The 15,195-nt window shown below is 31.0% G+C and overlaps 1 protein-coding gene across 1 annotated transcript in view; it reads right to left on the bottom strand.

Annotated features, from left to right (window-relative positions):
- Positions 1-8,493, bottom strand: part of LOC140448824 (uncharacterized) — a 228,545-nt gene extending 220,052 nt beyond the window's left edge. Inside the window, exon 1 of the mRNA XM_072541943.1 lies at positions 8,380-8,493. The gene's annotated coding sequence lies outside the window, so the exon portion shown is untranslated. The remainder of the gene's footprint in view (positions 1-8,379) is intronic.
- Positions 8,494-15,195: the final 6,702 nt, after the last annotated feature.

Here is a 15,195-nt window from a genome sequence, read left to right as displayed (position 1 = left end):
CTAGACAGGGAGAGTAAAATGGTATCAAAAGCAAAAAGGCCTAAAATCTAGTGGCATCAGAATCTAGAGGTAAATGGCGTGTAGTAAACTATGTTGAAGTAGATATGACAGAAAGTTAGGGAAGAATTTGATTTGTATGTTTATTGCATGTGAATCTAGGAATCGGTCATTATGAAAAGGGGTCATCTCCACTTTTTTGACATTTCCACTTTCTGTCGAATTTCTATTTAACACACGTAGACGCGTCTATTCCATATAAAAACGGGTGAAATTTTAATATTATTACCGTAAATACAGCATACCTCACAAACCAGTTCAGTTGGAAAACGAGTCATCTCCTAGAGATAGCCCATTTTCAAAATGAACGGTGATTTGTACACAACCACAGTGTAATGGTTTATTATATTGACAATGCAATCTATTTAGTAGTTATATAGACCTGTTTGGAAACAGACGCTGTGCGTAATACAATGTCGTGTAGTGATAGTGGTGCAAAAGGTGTGAGGAATCAAAATAGTTATCAACAAATATTTATGAAAAATGCAAAAGTTCACGGAAAAGAACATCTAAATCATGTGGGCAAACGCATAGCTTCACGAAAAACTGGAGAACCATGCCAGTAAGTTTAAAAATGCTAACAGTATAGTGTTATCTTGTTTTTCTCTTTTAGTTTCTCTCGTAAATGTTTTTTATCAGTATCCAGTGGTGTAATGGATGAAATGGTTTTTTTCTTTTAAGACATTTTTCTTCAAGGTCTAATAGATGTCGGTAAGCCACACAAATGTAATAAACGAATGTCTGAAATTGACATTAGTACAAAAACTAAATCCAAAAAGCACAAATTTAATTCAAACACATTTTCTTATCACATTGACTTTAACAACCGACAGTTGGCTTACTGACAGCTTGGTTAATATCTTCTGGCCCTAGTAATGACCAAGAAGTTCAAAAAAATTACTATTTACCTTCCACAGCGGGGCCACTCATTTAATGACTGTGACAGAGTTTCCGGTACTGTTAAAAGAAACGATTTTCTCTATAGAGGAATATGAAGATTTAATCGTTTCTTCATCTACTCACAGTAAATGGTTGCCAAATTATTTTAAAAAGAAAGTTTTGTCTACACGGAGCTTTGGTAAGAAAGTTTTGAAAAACGAAAAGGTTAAAGGGTCAGTTTCAGTATTAATTCCTATTATGGATTTAAGTCATCCATAACCGAATATATCACAAACTGGACATAGACGTTAATGATACACAATTTGATTTTCGCAAAGGCCTAGGAACACGTGAAGATCTTTTTTCACTTAATATACTAATACAAAGATGCCTGAACGTAAATCAAGATATATAAGCATGTTTTATTGACTATAATAAAGCATTCGATAAAGTACGAGATAAACAATTAATGAATGTCCTGAAATCAAAGAAGATTAATTACGACGACCTCAGGATCATATCAAATTTATACTATAAACAGCGAGCAAAACTACGTGTTAACGAACAGCAGTCAGAAGAAATTGAAATTAGATGTGGAGTGAGACAGGGATGCGTATTGTCGCCAATTCTTTTTAATGTCTACTCCAAAGAGGTCCTGAAAAAAGCTGTTGAGGGTGAAACAGCTGGAATAAAGGTAAATGGAGTTCCCATTAACAACATTAGATATGCGGACGACACTGTGATCTTAGCCAAAAACATTGAAGATCTTCAGAGACTGGTGACCAGAATAGCAGAGTATGGAAAAGAGTATGGTCTACCAATGAATGTAAAGAAGACGAAATTTATGAGAATATCGAAATCTCAAAGAAATAAAGAGAATCTTTAAATAAACGGAACCAACGTCGAACAAGTGGATAAATATGCATACCTGGGAACAATGATTAACTCCTCAAATGATTACAATCAGGAGATCAAAATAAGAATAGAAAATGCTAGAGCAAATTTCAACAAAATGAGAAGAATGCTATGTACCAGGGATTTAAAACTGGAACTTAGAGTTAGGTTGGCGAGGTGCTATGTTTTTTCGACTTTATTTTATGGAATAGAATCTTGGACCTTGAATGCGACATCAATAAAAAAAACTGGAATCATTCGAGCTGTGGGTGTAAAGAAGAATTCTGAAAATATCATGGACAGAACATGTCACTAACAAAGAGGTTCTGGGAAGGATGAACAAAGAAATGGAAATTTAAAATACAATAAAAACAAGAAAATTAGAATATCTCGGACATATTACACGTGGAGAGAAATACACCTTGCTCCAACTGATTATGCAAGGAAAGATCCAAGGAAAGAGAAGCATAGGGCGGCGTAGAATGTCATGGCTGCGCAACCTGAGAGAGTGGTACTGATGTACATCAAATGAACTTTTTAGAGCAGCCGTCTCAAAAGTACGAATAGCTATGATGATTGCCGACCTCCGCCGCGGAGATGGCACTTGAAGAAGAACATGGATTTAGCTTTTCTTCAGAAAATTGGGGTATGGTATTAGCTAAACCATACCTTGATGGCATTCTTGAAGAACGTTTTTAACTTTTAAAACCTCAACAAAAGGGCAGTATACCCATGTTTGTACCTGATTCTCAAAATCTTCTTGCCTATCAGGGGAAAATTCCAATAAACATAAAAAATTAAAGATATTAAGAAGCTGCTACAATACATTCCAAATAATCACAAGCTATTCTACAACATAATCTGTGAATGGTCTATTACCAGTGCCGAAGAAGCGGAACAAGGAGACAATTATACTATCCTTATATTTATTTAAAATGTTTTCGTTTTGTTTTCTGAATTTCTAATGACTATGTTTACTTTTATTACCTGTTATTTTGAAAACGGGACATCTCTTTTACAAAAAAATTCCGTTTCTAGTTCCTTTAAAATTAAAAAATATACTTTTAATATTACTCATCCGTTTGCGTAGTAAATTATAAAACCAAAAAATACATAAAAACACTTACTTTCCTAATAGTGATAACAATAAGAAATTTTTTATCTCTCCTGTAAAATTTAAAACAGTAGAGGTGAACCTTTTTCAAAATGACCGATACTTAGAGTCATTCTTTTAGTCAAAGACATTCACAATACGGTCATCCTTTTGCAGACAGATGCAACATAAATGATCTATACAGCTAAATGTAATCATAAACATAACATTAGATCCCAGTAACATACATCAATGATGCCTTACTAAACTTCTACAGATTATAACCAGCCTAAGAAAATAATGCTGCACTCAAGATTTTTTGAGTTGCTACACCTTGGAAGATATCACTACAATTACAATACCAAAAAAAAACGCCTAAACACAGTTAAATCTTATAATCAAATTTGTCAAACTTAATCAACTACTACTACTACTAAGGATTTCCACAGTTTTCACTGTCTTCCTTCACTCAACCGTTTTCTCCAATTTTCCCTGTCATTCCAGTCTACATCTCGCAGGGTTCTTTTCCCCATAGCCTCGTCGATTTCATCTCTGAATGACCTTCGGGGTCTTCCTCTCTTTCTTCTTCCAATCGGGCTCCATTCTGTGATTTTGTTTATCCAGCTTCCTCTGCCCGCTCTTCTGACGTGGCCGTACCAGGATAGTCTCTTCTCCTCTATATAGTCGATTATGTCTGATTGCACTCCCATTCTCCGCTTAATCTCTGCGTTTTCAATTCTGTCTCTTTTTGTAAGTCTACAGCTTCTCCTCAGGAACTCCATTTCTACTGCTCTTATTCTACCTCTATTTCTCTTGTTTATTGTCCAGTTTTCGGACCCATATGTCAGGATACTTCTTGTCAGGGTATTATATATTCTCTTTTTTGTCTTTACAAACTTAATCAAACATTCTAGAAAAGTTCTATGAGAGATTTTTTAAGGAAAAACCTGTAGAGATCCTAGAAAATAACAACGTCCAAAACTTTAACTTGAAACTAAATCTGGTTACAATTCAATATTTCTAGATGTTGCAAAAACTTTCAGTCAGGTGTGGGATACGTATCTAATCCAGAAACTAAATAAGATTTTACTGACAAAACCTTCTATTTACAGTTTCCATCTTAATGGTAGGATTATACGAAATAATATTAAAGATCACCTCTCCGATCGATTAACCCCAAAAAAAGGAGCCTTGCAAGATTCGGCATTACACAAACCATCTATATAAGCGACTTTCTTGCTCCCACGCCTCCTATCGCACACAACACTTTTATTTGCTAATGGCAACCTCACAATTTAAGACTTCTTCCTCTAGGAATTTATTAAATAAAATTCTTACCAAACCCGTCCAAAAGACGTAAATGAATTTCGTGCAAGTATTCGACAGGCATGTATAGAAATGACTCCTCAACAACTAAGAAATGAAATGTAAAAGGCCAAGTTAGCTTTAAAGGATCGCTAGAATATATATATATATATATATATATATATATATATATATATAGGGTGTCCAGGAAAATAGTGCATTCCTTAAAGGTATGGTCTGAGTGTAGCATTTAAAACAAAAAAGTCTTATAACATTTTTTTATAAAGTCAACCGTTTTCAAAAAAAATATATATATATTAAATTTAATCCATTTGATTAGTGTCCACAGAAAAGCAAATACATCCGGCAACGTTGCGCTCCAAAAGGTATGGGCAGAATGCGATAGTTTAATTTATTTTGATATAGAAAAGGTACATTATTTGTAAACAGTTGTAATTACCCGTAGCTTAAGAATAAATAGTATTGTCATGTTTTCGATTCGCGAGTATCACGATATGTTAATTACGTACGGTGAAGCCCACTGTGACAGTAATAGGGCTGTTAGACTTTATGTTGAACGCTATCCCGAACGATGACATCCTAATGCCCGAAGTTTTGTGAACGTGTCCCAAAGGTTATTAGAGACGGGTTGTGTGATACCTAAAAAAACTAGCGGTAGAACACGAAGTTGGATATAGTCAGTAATAATCCAAGAGTAAGTACTCGATCTGTGGCTAGAATGGTTGGCATTTCAAAAAACATTGTTTACAAGACATTACCAACGAGTGCAAGATTTACACCAAGGATTTACCTCGAAGATTAAGATTTTGTAGATGATTTCAAAACAAAATCGCCAGAGAACCCGAATTTCCGTGCAAATTGTTGTGTGCAGATGAAGCTTGTTTTACGAGAAATGGTGTGTTTAATTTTCACAATTGTCACGTGTGGAGTGATGAAAACCCGTATGCTATACGTAGGACAAATTTTCAAAAACAATTTAGTATACATTTATGGGCTGGGATTATTGGTAATCGTCTGATTGGACCGTACGAACTTCCCAGAAGATTGAATGGAGAATCCTATTTAAATTTTTTGCAGCATGTTCTTTCGATACTTCTTAAAGACGTTCCGTTACAAATACGCTCTGAAATGTGGTTTCTTCATGACGGGGCTCCAGCACATTTTACGAGACATATTAAAGATTTCCTCGACATCACCTTTCCTTGTCGTTGGATCGGTAGAAATGGACACGTTCTGTGGCCACCCAGAACACCAGAATGCAATGTTATGGACTTTTATTTTTGGGGACATCTAAAATCATTAGTATATGACAACCAGGATGAAATTAGAACAGAAGCTCAATTGCGACAACGAATTTTTGATGCTGCTGAAATAATCAAACATAATTTACATACTTATAATATTAAGAATAATTGGATTCGTCGAATAAACACGTGTATCTGTGCAAATGGTGGCCATTTCGAACATTTATTGTAATAATAATTTTCCATGTAAGTAAAAACAGTATTCAAACTTTAATTAATAAATATTTAATAAAAACAAATACATGCTTTTTGTCTATCACTGTTATCAGTATCAATACATATTATGCCTAACGATCGATGATTCATGATAGCTGATTTACAGTAATTAACGAAGAATAACAAGGAACGCAATGTTGCCGGCTGTATTTCCTTTTCTGTGAACAATAATCAAATGAATTAAAATTAATAATTTTTTTTTTTTGAAAACGGTTAACTTCATAAAAAAATGTTTAAGACTTTTTTGTTTTAAATGCTGCAATCTGCACATATCGTTATGGAACGCACTATTTTCCGGGACACCCTGTATATATATTTTAGTTTTGAGTTTCTTGAACCGTACTATATTTAATATAAAATTAGTATTTCTTGGGTTTAGGTTCAATAAAATATATATTACATGTGGAACTAGATTTTACTTTCCATAGCAATCTTATAGCAAATTTTATAACAACATAAATAACAACAAACCCAAACAAACAAACAAATATAATTTTATACTTACTTTAATGTAACTAATAGGGGGCGCCACATATGCCACATGTGTGGCATAAATTAGCGCTTAACTTTTTTGCTCTTTAAGTTAGCTCTATTTGTGTTAAAAAATATTAAAGATACATTATTTTTACAAAGAAAAGGTATACTTGATAGTAACCTGAAAATTTAACCGTTTTCGAGATAAATGCATTTTATAAAGCACTGAATACCTGTAGATAAGCATAATTCATAGTTTATTCTTATTAAAACAACTCATAGATGATAATGTAACATCACAAAATGCTTTGTTATATGTCCAATGTCTTATTGGAGAAAAGATATTTCATCTCCTTCTTTAGGTGCCGTGTCCGTATTCAGACGTTGGCCGTCATCATGTTTACAATTTCCCTTTGCTATCGCTTCTTAAGTTTCTATAATGGCGTTGTATTACTTTTTCTCTATTTTAAAATGCTAAAAACCCAAAATATGTGGTTTATGCAACATAACAACTTTTCTGAAATTTTTATGAATTATTTAATTCATAAAAAATCCGAAAAGAATACTTATTGTTCATTACGTAAATTGTTTACTCATTTTTAGTAGGATAACTAGAAACTAGAGCACAGGTATTTAATAACACATATGTGTCCTGTTTCATAATACTTTTGCTACAAATCTTACCTGAAAGACTCAGCATTTTTACAAAAACATCATCGTTGCCCTAATAACCGATATTGTTATAAATATAGTAAACACACAGGCAATTTAGTTCAGCATAATATTAGTTCGTTAGTAAATGATAATAGTCCATTTGTTCGAGATGTAATTATAGTTACTCATAAGCTGTAACGTAATCATATAAATAAGTAATGTCATCGATATATTCATCCATTATACATTATGTCCACCACGTAGCCCTGAATTTAATCCGCTTGATTTTGGTGCATTAAAACAACGTGTCTATAAGAATCCCATAAACATTCGCAACCAACTATGGGAAGAAATAAATACTGCAGCAGTTTCTTTAGAACCAATGATGCTATTTAATATGAGACGATCTTTTATGGAATATATTGACAAATGAATTAAAGAAAATGGTGGACATATCGAACACTTACTTTTACAAAAAGTTATGTTATTTAGTTTACCTAATTCTTAATTTGATTTGTAAACAAAATGTTTTGATTATGACTTTAATTTAACATAAAACGTAAAATGTTTGATGTAAAATCCTATTATTCTGTTATTTTGTCAAATCCTATTATTAATTATCCTGCTAATATATATTTTATTTAACATTTCGTTTACTATTAACTTTAGTTAAAGGTATTTTATACCAAAATTCAGAAGTATTAATGTTTTTGTCTATTTTTTCTTCGTTGCCTGGAGTAATTGTCTTAGATCAGAACTATGCAGCTGATTTTGAAAATGCGATTATCTCGAAAGCTGTTGAGTTTTGAAGTTATTAACAAGTATACCTTTTTTTTTGTTAAAATAATGAATCTTTAATATTTTTTATCCCAAATACAGGTAACTTAAAGAGCAAAAAAGTTATGTGCAAATTTATATCACATATGTGGCATAAGTGGCGCCCTCTATCAGTTACATCAAAGTATGCATCAAATTTTAATTTCTTATATTTAAAAGTACCCAGTTGTAAATTTTTATACATAAATGTTTACAAACATTAAAGTTATAGCGAAAAATAAAATTTTAATTTTGCACTTTAACACGCTGTGTCTTTCTTAATATCAACATTTTATTAAAGTAATTTGGCTTAAATCGTAATATTTTAAAGTGTAGAATCTACTGTTTCTTTTTGTACAATTACTTAAGGACCACCCTGTATATGCTAATATTTCGATTTTATTCTAGTCATATAATAATTATATATTCTACAAAATAATTTATCTTAATAATTTAAGACAATATTTATTGAATAGTTCTTATAAATAGTTTACACACAAAATATTAAAAAACATCATCAAAATGACTCGCATGCGGCTCTGTCATATTCAGGAAACTCTTTGTTACTGACCTTCCACTAATTTAACTGACGTTGCAAACAAAAGAAAAATTACTTTCAATATCTTAACCAAATAATAAAGAGTTGATGTATATTTTTAGACTTACTTATACACTGGAACAGAATCACCGATTGAATACTGTATTGTTAAATTCTTAAACCAAACAGGAAAAATATAAATGCACTAACCAGGAGTGTTATTTGCAAAACAAACTGTGCCAAACAACGGATCAAACTATGTAACCCGAGTGAACGGAGCAGGTCTAGGAGTTCCCCTTCTTTTCTTCCTGCAGGACTAGTCCTGTGGTCCTGCCGAGATGTATTGAACAGAGGCGTACTTTGTGAAATTTAATTCTAATCATTTAAATATAGCTTCATACAAAAATATGATAATTATAAATTTAGTAGTTATGTTAAAAATACGTATATATACACACATCGGAAAAGTATAGGGATATTTTTATAACATTGTAAAATTAATAAAAATAAATTCATGTGGTCGTTTCATTTCAATTAAATTTGTACAGTTGCTCATCCTGTAGATTTTTGTCGGTAAAATTAAACGGCATAAGTGATAACGAATATTTGGCAAAGTTTTTAACAGAATAGGAAAAATCTATAGTTTTTATACTGCAGTAAATATTCAGGTAGTTTCGATTTTTTTCGTGCTATAAAGTACTTGTTTAGTTAGTGCATTGAAAATATTATTTTTTATCATAAAACGACGTCATTTAACTCTGGATAAAATAAATAGGGCTGTAGGCGTTTTAGTGACACCGGAAGTCCAGCCGAACGTTATCCAGGAAGTGATCGCGCTACAACTGTAGCTTAAGACCGATTTTTAGTGTTAACCGCTAAGACAATCAACAATTACAGCAGTTAAATTGGTTAGCGACTTGCAGCGGGCACACCGGGTAACCATAGGCTGCGATAATGCAAGAAATCGTCTCCATGAAGCGAACCTTCACAGTCGAAGACCACTGAGATTTGCACTTATCTCCAAGGGCGATCCCGCTACAAGATTATAGTGTTGTCAAAAATATAAAATTCTCGAACAACTAATCTACAATTCAACTTAAAGGACGGGCAATGTGATAACAGACCAGCAGATCCCGATATTTACAAAAAGTTACCGTACGTATTCCCAAAATCAAAATAGCTAAATATCAGTATATCCAATTACAGCTTATATTCGAAGATAAAAGACCAGACACCGTTTCTAAGTTAGAGTCATCTCATTTACTAACTTTCTTATATCGAATGTGATGGGCAGTATATAGGGCAAACATTGCAGTGGTTAAAATAACGAATAACGCGCCGCAAAAGTGATTGCAAAACAAAGAAAAATTCTAGTGCAGTAGCACACCATTCCAATACAACATACCACACATTTAATTTAACAGATGTCAATATCTTGGAAATAGAAAACAACTACTTATAAAAAAGACTATTCCTAGAAATGTACCACATAAAAACAAACAGATACTTGCAAAGTAAGCCATATATATTGTAACATTTGAAAATTTTGATAAATTGAAACTATCTAACATCTATTTCGACAATAAACTTCTAATAACACATGTGTAACACGTAAAAACCGTAATAACATATATGTGAAAAAAAAAAACACCTAAATCAGTGCCGCTTGATCGTTCTTATATAGGTAATACGTGGTTCATATATAATTTGTTTCATAAAATAAAATACCACATTTTTTAAGTTAGAATAGTGTGAATGGTATAATTGTACCCAATTGTTAGTTAATTTTGTTATGGGTGGATAATTTGAATAACTAGCATTTCGAGCTTTTTCCGATCCCGAACTGTGTCATTTTGTGATCATCTTCAGGTCTCCGAACAAGTTAAATTTAAAATAATTCCAGTATCCGGTGTTCAAGTTTTAACTTGTTCGGAGACGAGAAGATGACCAGAAAATTGTATTGGTCGAAACAGTTGGTTCTAAGCTAAATAAAATAGATTGTAAGTAAGTTCGTAATTTATTTCTAAAACCTTGTTTGAAATTGACCCACGTGTGTGATTATATTTTTGTCATATAAATAACACAAATACATTTAATATAAATTTATTATAAATAAAAAAAATATTATTATAATATTACTTATCTAATCTATAATTTCAATATTATTTGGGAGAGTGATTCATCGTTTAAACGCTGAATATCCTAAAATTTAAATGTACACAGCGGCCCTCGAAAACTACCCGTTTTCTCAATTGTAATTTGCGTTTTCTCATAAGAAATTACACAATATATAAGTAGTATATTTATTTTTGCTTCTCTATGGAAAAATTGACCAGGAGTTGTCGTACAGTGTAGCCAATTCTTGTTCACAAGTAGTAATTATGGTCATACAAAACCTGTATTCTTCCACGCAGCGATTATTACCGTCATAAAAATACCAAAAAACATGATTTTTTCAATAGTAAAAATTAAGCACAAAATTGTAATTAAATATATTTTATTTATATGTTCCGTTTCGTTACATATTTAAATTTATAAAATAAAAATCGATATTTTAAAACAATATTTTTCAATCGTTTGGCAACTTTGACATTAGCGACGGAACTCCGTTTCAATTCCGTCCCACAGAAAGCCGTTAAACTAGTTTTTGCTGAGGAAGTGCCCATCAACAATAGTTCATTTACATTGGCGTTTCTGAGGGTAGTTCATATGTTGCATTTTGTGAATATATTTTATGCGATAAGTTTGTGTTATTGATAAAACGTGTTATTGATAATACGAGTGTTATAGTTTGTCGTTTTATAGTAAATTTTTAGTTATATTTTGTGATTATTTGGTTTGAGTTTTATTGGAGTTGGACGAAAAACCGAGTTGTTTCAAGAGAAGACAGCAAAATTCTGATGTTGATTCCAAAAATGAAAAGCCGCAAAAGAGACGGAAAATGTTAACGTCCGAAGAGAAGGTACTGATACGAAACGTTTATGAAGGAATTGTCGGCAGAAAAATGGCATTAAATTTTAGCCAAGCGGTCGACATTTGTAGCAGTTTAACAAAAGTATCCTTTAGCTGTATTTATCGTGTACTTAAAAATACATCGGAAGATAAAAAGCAAGAAAAAGGTAAAACTAGAGGTAGGAAGAGCATTGTTTTGGATGACGAGACAAGGGATATTATACGTCGAGAAATTCATTCATTTTATTTTCGGAGTGAAATTCCAACACTGAAAAATATTTCTCAAGAGCTCGAAAACGATGGAAAAAGGGACGGCGTTTAATCATCACCAATATAGGAAGTGATATAGGGTTTCCTGAAGATGGTTTTCTTCAATTTGAGTCGAAAAAACAGGTGATTATGAAAGAAATTAAAAGGGGGGATTCAAGAATGGCTTACAGAAAAGGGGATTGCATACGAAGAATCAATGCTCAAAATTAAGCTACTTGATATTGCACGGTTAAGGAAAAGTGAATATCTTAAATATGCTGTAGATGAAACTGCAAAAGATTATGATGTCAAAGTTCTGCGTCTACCACCTTATCATTGCGAACTTAATCCCATTGAACTTATCTGGGCGCAAGTGAAAGGAGAAGTAGCACGCAATAACAAAACGTTCAAATTAAACGAAGTTAAGAGACTTTTGATTCAAGCAATCCTCCATGTAACTCCAGAGAAGTGGGCTAAATGTATATGCCACATAATTAAAGAAGAACATCGTATGTGGGAACTTAACACTCATATCGAAGTTTTACTGGAACCAATTATAATTACACCAGGTGGTGAAGATAATGACAGCGATAGCAGCACTGCATCTTCAGATTTAGACAGTGAATAATATTTTCTAATAGTTTAATAAGAACATAAGCATAAAAAAACCAAAAACAAAAAAAAACGAGAAGAACATAGTAAGTGTGTATAGTGTTTGTGTTTAAAAAGAATAGTACAATTTTTTGTTACATCAAACATTATTTTTATTTTGTTTTTATAGAATTTTATTTTGTTTCATAGGATTTTATTTTGTTTTATTTTATACTGTTTAAGTGTTTTGTTCATTTTATTTAATAAGACAATATGGCTCTTGGCGAACACCCATTTAAAAAAAGTAACGCGCCACAAGACATACCTCTGGGGTGGTGTGGAAACTCTTAAAATTTGTTTTAAAAAAATTTCATTGTGTAACTCTTTAAGGACGGGTCACGTCAAAAGACGTTTTAGCGTAACTTCCGCGACAGCCGGGTGGTATCAGTAAGCTTTCTGCAAAATTACTTGTTTTTTATAGCTTTTTGTTTGTGGCATTCTGGTTTTCAATTATACAAATGATAGTAATATTTATTTTCTATGGCTTTTTGCTTGTCGTTCTGTATTTTTAGAAATAATGTTGGGAATAAGCCACAATATATTTATTCAAATGTTTCATTTACGGACGTTTCGATCTCTATAAAGAGACTGTTTTCAAACATACAAATGACAGATATATTTATTTTTCTACAGCTTTTTGTTTATGGCATTTTGTATTTTTAGAGAGAAGGTTGGAAATAAGCCACAATATATCTATTTACATGTTTAATACACTGACATTTTGATCTCTATTCCGTTTTTAAAGATAGAAAAAAAAAGAAAATAAATAATATAAGATTATAAAAATATATAATAAACAAATAAAATAAATATAACTATCATTTATATCTTTGAAACGTCAGTAAAAACTTGTAAATAAATATATCGTGGCCTATTTCGAACATTAATATTTGAAAAATAAAATATAATTAACGTTAAAATAAAACTTGTTCGTTTGAACTAATTTTTTTACTATTTAAACAAAATTTTTTATTTTCATTTTTTTATGATGTGACATTAAAAAATACATATAGACCTTAATTTTTACAATTCTATTCCTAACATCTATTTTTTAATTGTTATATTAGGGCCACATAGTTAGTTTTCATACTCCCCCGAAACTGGTTCACCATTTTTATGAAATTTTATATGTATATCTGGTTTTATACCCCAAAGTGGTAGGGTGTGTTGTCCATCCCAAATGTTTTCTTTTATTTTTTGGACAAAATTTTTAATTCTTTTATAATGTTGAATTAAAAAATACAGTCCTCAATTTTCACCCTTCTATCACCAAACCCTATTTTTAATAGCCATATTAGTATCACAGAGTTAGTTGCTATACTTATTCGAAACGGTTTGCCCAATTTTGTTGTACATTCGGTAGACCTGAGTATAGGTTTTTATATATTTTTCATATCTCTAAGTAATCAGTGTGGTCCAAATCAAATATTTTTTAAAATTTTTTTGATAAAATTTTGTATTTTTTTTTCATGGTGTGGCATTAAACAATATATACAACCCTTAATTTTAACCCTTTTATCACCAACCCCTATTTTTTAATAACCAGATTAGTGTCACAGAGTTAATTACCATACTAATTCGAAACGGCTTGACCGATTTTTATGTAATTTTATATGTGTATTCAATTGAATATACTACTCTGAATTTTCTTCTTTTAAAATTGCTTTCGTTTAAGTCAGTTGATACAGTTATAAATCAGAATGACGTAGTCAAATATTTTACAAAGTTTTTGAATTGGAATTACCTGGACTCTCACCTACCAATTTACAAGTAGGTAAAAGTAAGTAAGATCAGTTGTCATTATGCTGCGTAACATTAATCAACCTTAACTATACAATAGAACGAGACTGACTGTGAAACGGGTACTGAATAATATCATTGAGGCAACAATCATCAAGGAAAAATACAATATATGGGATGTCTTGATCCCGCGTATACCGATGATTCCAACGAACGTACAATTTAATTTCAAAAGTTTACAATTTCTCGTGCTTTTGGGTTTTGCAATGACATTACATCAATCACAAAGCCAACCATTGGAAGTTTGAGGAATTAACTTAGACCTTCCATGTTTCATGCATGAACAATTACTTGCGTGTCGGAAAACCATCATTGTTATATATTTATGTATATCTACACAATTCTACATAATTTTACATAATTCTACATAATTCTATATAATTCTACATAATTCTACGTAATTCTAAATAATTTTATTTATATTTACATATTTCTACATAATTCTATATCATTTTACATAATTTTATATAATTCTCCATAGTTCTACATAATTCTACACAATCCTACATAATTCTACATAATTATACATAGTTCTACATAATTTTACCTAATTTTAAAAAATTCTACATAATTCTACATAATTCCACATAATTTTATATAATTTTACGTAATTCGACATAATTCTGTATAATTCTACCTAGTTATAAATAATTTTACATAATTCTACATAATTTTATATAATTCTAAATAATTTCACATAATTTTACATAAATGTAAAGATTTCTACATATTTCTACATAGTTCTACATATTTTTACATAATTCTACATAATTCTACATAATTCTACATAATTCTACGTAATTCTACATAATTCTACATAATTCTACATAATTCTACATAATTCTACATAATTCTACATAATTCTACATAATTCTACATAATTCTACATAATTCTACATAATTCTACATAATTCTACATAATTCTACATAATTCTACATAATTCTACATAATTCTACATAATTTTTCATAATTCTACATAATTCTACATAATTCTACATAATTCTACATAATTCTACATAATTCCACATAATTCTACATAATTCTACATAATTTTACATAATTATTCCGAACAATTTTTACATAAGTTATGATGACTAAAAATTTTAGTCAATATTTACAACTCTTCCTGTATAATAATAAACAGTGGGGCAATTACTTTTTAATAATCATTTGTTATTTCCCATACGAGGTAGGTGTATCTACAGTTTCTCATGACTCACCCTGTATATTGTAATTTCTAGGCTCAGGTATTTAACATATTTTTCCGGATGTAGTATTTAATAGGTGAAAC

Source organism: Diabrotica undecimpunctata, chromosome 8, assembly GCF_040954645.1.
Source record: "Diabrotica undecimpunctata isolate CICGRU chromosome 8, icDiaUnde3, whole genome shotgun sequence".
Classification (NCBI taxonomy): Eukaryota; Metazoa; Arthropoda; class Insecta; order Coleoptera; family Chrysomelidae; genus Diabrotica; species Diabrotica undecimpunctata.
This window is presented reverse-complemented; position numbering and strand designations above follow the sequence as displayed.